The 8,243-nt window shown below is 42.1% G+C and overlaps 1 protein-coding gene across 5 annotated transcripts in view; it reads left to right on the forward strand.

Moving 5' to 3' along the window:
• LOC106816019 overlaps positions 1-8,243 on the forward strand; it is a 14,021-nt gene that overhangs the window by 1,352 nt on the left and 4,426 nt on the right. The window lies entirely within an intron of this gene.

Raw genomic sequence — 8,243 nt, forward strand, 5'->3', positions numbered from 1 at the left:
TTCAATAAAATATATCTGCCGCCGTGCACAGCACACGACCCCTGCGTATATATTTTATTGAAACGCTTCAAGTGCCTGTGGTGGCTAGTATATATACTATATGCCCGGCAGCCGGGCAAGATCTTCGATTTCCTAAATGCCCGGCAGTTCCTAACCCTAACCCTAACCTTGTTTACTTGAGATAACGCTGAAAAGTAAACACACGCTGGCTGCCGCACGCTAGCTGCTGCACACGGACACACACAAATAAAAAACAAAAACATAAAAATAAAAATAAATATTTATGTGTACTTACTGCCATACTGGTACTGCTGCTAGTCACAGTAGTGTTAGTACAAATCGTCACTCCAGTTTGCTGAGTCACTGAATGAGTAAGTGAGTGACTGCTTCATGATTGCTGTTTCACTTGCTGTGTCATGTATGATACACCCACACACGCAGTCATGTTGGAGCCTCATGGAATGGGCAAATCGCCAGTCACAGTGAGCTTTTTATATCCCTCTGGAGTTTTCAAATCCCAGTAGCAATTACCCCACTCTTTGAATTGGGATTTATAGTATAGTGCTTGAGGGTCAAGTATGTAAATATCAAGTAACTAATTACATTTAATAAGTTTAATGGTGAAGGTATTAGACAGTTAGAGTAGTAGAGTTGTAATGAAGGGGGCAGTAGGAGGTTCTCTGCAAAATATTGTCTCTGTGGACTCCACTAACTGGTAATCGTTATCGTGAATCTATTATGTATGTTTATGTAATATGCATACATGTATATATAGTACGCACATATATTCATGATATAATGTAGCTAAGGAATATGTAGAGGGTTCCAAAAAAAATTTCTGCAAAGTTACATTTTACAAGTTCTTTGCACGACGATTATGGAAAAACCATAGCATTTTTTGTTAGGATATTACCCCATATCTCATACATTTCCATTACTTTGCATTATTAAAAGTGATACATTAACAGACTGCTTTATTTTATTCTATATTTGGTTTTTGGACACTGAACTGAGTTGGTATCTTTATAGTCACCAATAAAAGTTATAATGTGTTTCTGTGGTACTTGTCATCATCGTAGGTTGTGACATAGCCATAACTTTTGTCATAAACTCGTGATCTTTCTGATAACCCCCCCATGTCCTTATCACACAGAAAGCAAACTATAAATAGAGGATTGCTAGTAGGTAATTATTTATGAGTCGATGCCTATTCATTCCCCTGGTAACACATTGTGTGTTGTTTGAGGCGCTGGTTTGCAACCATTCCAAAAAGTAATATCAGAAGTTGCTGCGTTTCCTGTCTTTACTGCCACCTGGCGGTGGAAATAGTTTCCTTGCAATCCTTTGAATAGATCAGAAATGAGATGAGACCCCTTTTAAATTCCTCATAGGGTATCTACCTTCAAGGGCCAAAAAGAATCGATACCTCGCTCAATAGGGTAGGCTAACGCTCAAGGGCGCAAAAAGAAGCGATCGTCGCATGCATGGCGCGTCATCTTGAAATATTTGCGATCCTTGTGCCAGTTCTCCGCGGCACAGCACCACGTTTATGGCCTAACCAATGCTGGCACGCCAAATAGAAGAGATTCAGACGCTACTACTTGGGGCAAAAGGCCAGTACAGTTGACGCATCCCACGCCATCTCGGTATGCATGGCATTTGGCACACGCAGTTAGGCCGCGCTAACTATTGGCAGGCCTACCAAATTCGCTATCGGGTTTAGTGTTGGGGTGGCGCCCTGGTCCGATTGGTTGGCCTGAGTACGCGCAGTCCCCTATCCTGCACGCGGTGAACCTGGTAATGATGTAAGAGTGTCACGATGGCAGGTTGTTTGCCAAAAAGCATACAAATGTGATGCAAGCAATCGTTGTAACTCATTTCAGTGAGTAGAGGATATGTATAACGATATATATTATATACATTTGTGTGCTGTATATTTATTTACAGGCTGCTTCGTTAGTCATTAACCTATTCTTGTAGCATAATAATAAAAAAAATTGGTTTTCGAGCGTGTTCTTTACCATCCGCCGTGGATTATGGCGCCTGGAATTAAGTGGAAGAGGTGGGCATAATGCTGTTGGTTCGCTTGGATGTAGCAAAGCTATCATGAGAAACAAAGTTTAGAGAGGTTCCCGTTAGGCGCTACAGTGTCTTTCCCCGCACGACACAGCAGACTAACCAGACTGAGTGGAGGGAAAAAGCTCGTAGCAGCTGTAGCCAGACATGATTGGCAAAGTCTTCCATGTGTGCCAAACAGCAAGATGCCTGCTCGAATCGATGTTGAAAAGTCGCACTCTTGAGTTTTTAGTGGTTAAGCTCCTTCGTCATGGGTATATTTTATATAGGCTGCATAGTATTAGTCATGGGAGGTCTCGGCATCATAAATGACGAACTCTGTGGCATTTTTTTGTTTTAGGCAAATGCTGTGAAATCTTACTTATTTCTTTACAATAACAGTTAAGTCTTTACATCACCTTATCATTCTGTTTCATTAGGTAAAGGCTTCAAAATATCAAAGGAGGCGATTGCCCACACTGAAAATGCCCAGAAGAAGTAATGGAAGTCACGCAAAAACTTCAGCCGAAAAAGAAACCAGTGAGAGGAAAAATAGTTGTTTCATTCTTCGTTATGTTACGTTGATATTCTTCACTTTTTGATACATCTAAATCACGGCTTTAATTATTACAGATATTTAGCGCAGACGCGCTCACAGCCTTTTCTCAATGTCCACCCTGATGTGTTGTGCACATATTAGCTATACCGCGTTACAGCTGGTATATGTTCATCATGGGAAAAATCCCTCTATCCCCATAAGGATTAAATCCACTGCACATCATTCCAATTCGAATTATCGTTCTCCGTCCATAGCAGATGTGTGTGTGTGTGTTTTTTCGCCAGAACTCCTCGGCGTGCACCCGGGACTCCAGAGATGGTTAAGCTGCGTGACTACGGTGAGTTGCAGGCAGGCTGCAGTCAAGGTTACTGAACCGTGGTCGTCATCCGCAGCGGACGATCTGCTCACACTCGTCACTGAGAGAACAAATGGCAGCCTGCCTCTGAAGGTCACCTTCAACGATGCGTTAGAAGGCGACCGTCAGCTGGAACGCGTGAGGCACGCAACTGTCAGCGAAGAACGGGTCATCGTAGATAATAATTGAGAATATATATTGATAAGTAATTACCTAATATGGAGGGGGAGACCAAGGACAAGTGGAACGGACTGCATGCAGAATGACTTGAAGGAGAAGGGATTGGCGACACACCGAAGTGGAGGATAGGGGAAATGGAGGAGAAGAGTCCACTGGCATCGACCCCACTTTAGTGGGACGAATAACCGTGAAGGAAAAAGAAGAAGTAATTACATAATTTAGCATTTCAAGCATAGGCGTTTGCCCGACCTACTTTTCCAGGACTGTGCCAACAACTGACAGTGACGAACCGGTCTTATCGTTGAATATTATAAAGAATTTTATTATTAAGTACGACATTGCTCAATGTTCATCTTTCCAGGAGCGCTTGTGATGACTCATGAACTTGATGTGAAGCACGGTGGGTCTGGAGATGGCACTGAAAAGGCTACAAAGTCTGCAGTGGTCGTTCCGCAGACAGCGAAAGATCGCAAAATGCCGGCTAATCGTCGATCGACCAGGTACGTGTTCGCAGTGAAGAACAATCGAACTTGTCTCGACGTGTCATGTAAATTTTTTTGGGCGTGGCGCGTAAATATTCGGCGGCGAATGTTGAAAGACTTTTAGACGAATACTGTATAAGCTGTATATTTCGCGCGGTGGTTTAATCTTCGCGGAATTTTGCGGAACGGCGTCCAGACCCGCGGAAAATAACAACACGCGAATAATTCATAATTCACCGACCGCGAAATTAACCACTCGCGAAATTGTCGGCGTCAAGGTCTGAATTCGCGGAAATAATCTGTACGCGAACAATATGGCATATACAGAACTTTAATAACTTTAGGCAAATATGGGAATCTTTTAGTCATTTTTGGTCTTTTATGAAACACGTCTTTCAGGACTCTGTTCGAGCTTGCATTCACAAAACAAAGAGAACGTTCGTCTGTGAGAAGCGCGACTGCTCCTGCGCTAACGCGTTTAAGCTCTGCGCTAAGGTGGCGCTAATTAAAGAGCGCTGCCTCGCACCCGTGTCAGGCTGAAAGCTGTCGTGCTGATCGGCGATAGAATTCCTCGCGTGTCCCTCCCGCTTGAAAGTCATTCGCGAGTCTCTTGCGAAGTGCAGGTAGTTGGTAGGTTGCTCGCTCGATAAATGTCATTATGCTGTGTTTTTTTAAAGTGATTTTAAATGATTTTTCGTTACATAATGTTTAGTTATAACTATAAAGTAAATGAAGAAATTCTGCTAATTGAAAAATCGTTTTTAGTTTTAAAATACATTGTATTCTATATATATGAACGAATTGTAAAGCTTTTATTGGACTCATTAGGAATCTAAAACATATAACTATATAAGTGAAAGTCCCATATGTCTGAGTAGTTAATTTGAGGTGTACTAGTACTGATAAATTCATGTTTGTTTTCAGTTTCATAGGAGGATAGGACACTACCATGAAGCAGCTGAACCAGGCAGCTTGCTCTGTAGTTGATCACGATAGCTGCCTGTAAAAGAACTTGTGTTATTATTTGTCACTTGAGGGTAAGGAGCGTCTTGCCAGATTCATGTAGATGTATTTTGGTGTGATCCGAATGTAGCCATTCTTTAAATCAACATCATAAATAAATAATTAATGTAAAAATATGATAAATATTGCAGCTAATTCTAAATGTTTTGGCTCACCGACTTTAGCGTCGTTTTCAATAAATTCGGGCGGAAAACATTGCAGCGAGCCGGTCTCGCCGAGAACTATGAATCTACATGTAAGGGGTAAATATATGAAATTAGGAAGTAAGCTGGTTTATGCTGCTGCTTTTCCGCCGATTTAAAACTGGCGATTCTGCAGCCGACAGATGTCGCTAGCGTAACTGTTCGGGGTGTCGGCGTGCTCGGGCGGCAAAGCTGCATGCAGGTGCCCGCTCCCACACTCAGGATAATACCGTTGGCTTCGCTATAATACGCTTGCTATAATACCGGATCACTACCTTGGGCTTATAATAATCTTAGAGGCCAGAGCGAGAGCGCCATCGACTGTGTGGAGTTTGGGGCTCAGGCGTCGCAACCTGAAACGCGTGTTTATTACCGGCAGGAATATACATACTACAGTGTAGTTTAGACTCTAAATTATATGTCTATGGTTTATAATACGATCGTTAGGTTCGGCTACGCGAAAAAATCTGATTGGAGACAAGAGCAGGAACTAAGACAGGACAGGGACAGTATACAGCATGTATGAGGGAGGGACGGAAGCGCGACTGTGTTCGGGACGAGTGATGCAGACTTATCTGAATCTGGCATTACGGGATATGCAGGAGTTTTCTCGATCTTAATTTTGTGATCGAGTCAATCTCGGAGAATCAAAGCGCATTCGTACGAGCCAAACACGCACCGACAATATCCTACAACAAAAAACACGTGGGAGCGCGAAGCCTGCTTACCTAACACAAGTGACCTTGCTTGGGTGGCCATTTTGAGCGTACGTACGTACGCCACGCCGGCATGCGAACACAGACGCGTGCGCAACGCACACGGGTACAAATATATTATAGTATATAGTATATATATATAATATATATACTTTTATATACAGGGTTAATTTGTACTCAACCGTGCAGATTGGAAAACGTACGGCGGCTGACGTTTTTCGGGCCTCCTGCCAGAATTGCGAAGATCATATAGAGGTGTTATATATATATATAATAACCGAGAGTACATATTTCAACATTTTGGCTTGATGATGGAGAGAGAGTAGTAGAGAGAGGTAGAGAGGAGTCGAGAGAGAGAGAGAGCGAGAGAGAGAGAGAGAGAGAGAGAGAGAGAGAGAGAGAGAGAGAGAGAGAGCGAGAGAAGAGAAGGGGTAGCGCTATGCAGGGAAGTTGCGATTATGAAAACATAATGGTTTCTTACTAGACATCTAGAATCAGTTGGTGCTTATCTTGATTACTTGACCGGTTCACCTAGGCGGCAGTTATATTAAATTCGGTAGTACTACGGTGGGTGTAAATTTTCGTAACAACTTAGTTTGACGAATGACGTTTTTGGGTGTTTAGCAATTTTGCTGGGCGTGTTTTGGAAATAGATTCATAGCGAATTTTAGCAAATGGCCGCACAGAATTAGTATGCCAATACTATAGTTTAGCACACATGGCTTTCTCTTTCCCCTATCTTCTGCTTCGTGGTACCCGCGCTCTCTCGGCGGCATTTTTATCACTCTTTTGCTCTCGCTCTTTTGCTCTTCGGCTCCTCTCTCTAACCCCTCTGATTGTCTCTGCTCATTTATTTCACTGCTCTTTCCATTCGCTTCCGCCCGTTCTGCTCTTTCTTTTTGGCTTTTTTTGCGCTTCCCTTGCTCTCTGGCCGCGCCCCGCTTCTCCTCTATCTCTTTTGCTTTGCTCCACTTTCCTCCTCTCGTCCTGCTCCCCTGCTCGCTGTGCTCTCTCTGCTCGTCTCGTCTCTCTCGTCTCTTCTCTCTCGGTCTGCTCTCTCTGCTATCTCTTTCTCTATCCGTCTCTTCTCTCTCTCGTCTGGCTTGTTCTATAGTCGCTTTCTGCTCTCCGGCTCTCGGCCTGCTTCCTCAATGCTCGTCTCTGCCTAACACTGTCTCGTGCGTCCGTTTACCGTGCGGCACGGTGGCACGCGGGGGGGGGGGGGGGGCGGCACAATAAGAAATTAATATAGATGAATGCAAGAGTGTAATATACACCTATATACCCTATATACGCCCTATATACGGCCTATATACGCCTATATACCCTATATACCCTATATACCCTATATACCCTATATACCCTATATACCCTATATACACGGCATTATACCCTATATACACCTATACCCTATATACAACCTTATACCCTATATAATCCTCTATATACCCTATATACACCTTATCCGCTATATACCGCTATATACCCTATATACCCTATATACCCTATATTCCGCTATATACCGCTATTATACCGTATTAACCTAATACACTTATACCCTATATACCCTTATATACCACCTTATACCCTATATACAGCCTTATACCTATATACACCTTATACCCTTATATACACCTTCTACCCTATATAACACGCTTATACCTATGTACACCTTATCCTATTAATACCCTATATACGCCTATAATAGCACGCTTCATAGGGCCTATACTACACGCTTATACCGAATATTAGATACAGCCTTGATACCGCCCTAGTATATACACCTTATGAGCCGCTATACTAGCAGCCTTATACCTATATAAGGCCCTTCAGTAGCCTAATGTAACAGGGCGCGCTTATACGCCTATATACCGTTATCGTCTATATACACATTATACCCTATATATCACCCTTATACCCTAGTATACACGCCTTTATACGCCTATATGACCCTTATACCATATATAGCAGCTTATACCCTATATACACCTTATACCCTATATACACCTTATACCCCTATATACACCTTATACCCTATATACACCCTTATACCCTATATACACCTTATACCCCTATATACACCTTATACCCTATATACACCTTATACCCTATATACACCTATATACCCTATATACACCTTATACCCTATATACACCTTATACCCTATATACACCGATTTATAAACGCGCCTAATTATACACTTATATCATATATACACCGTTATCCCTATATTACACCTTATACCCTATATAGCACCCAATTATATCGAGTATTATAACACCTTATACCCTAATATACACCTTATACCCTATATACACGCTTATACCCTATATACCACTTATACCTAATAGTACAGCACTTATACCCCTATATACACCTTTTATAGCTGCTATGTACACCTTATCCCCTTTATATACACGCTTATTAACCCCGCTATATACACGCTATACCCTATATACACCTTTATCCCCTATATACACCTTATACCCTATATACACCTTATACCCTATATACACCTTATACCCTATATACACCTTATACCCTATATACACCTTATACCCTATATACACCTTATACCCTATATAGACATCCTTATACCTATAACACGCTTATACCCTATATACCCGCTTATACCCTATGTCAGGTTATACCTATATACACTTTGATAACCCTATATACACACCTTATATC

The sequence above is a fragment of the Priapulus caudatus genome, unplaced genomic scaffold (assembly GCF_000485595.1).
Source record: "Priapulus caudatus unplaced genomic scaffold, Priapulus_caudatus-5.0.1 Scaffold1263, whole genome shotgun sequence".
NCBI classification, from domain to species: domain Eukaryota; kingdom Metazoa; phylum Priapulida; class Priapulimorpha; order Priapulimorphida; family Priapulidae; genus Priapulus; species Priapulus caudatus.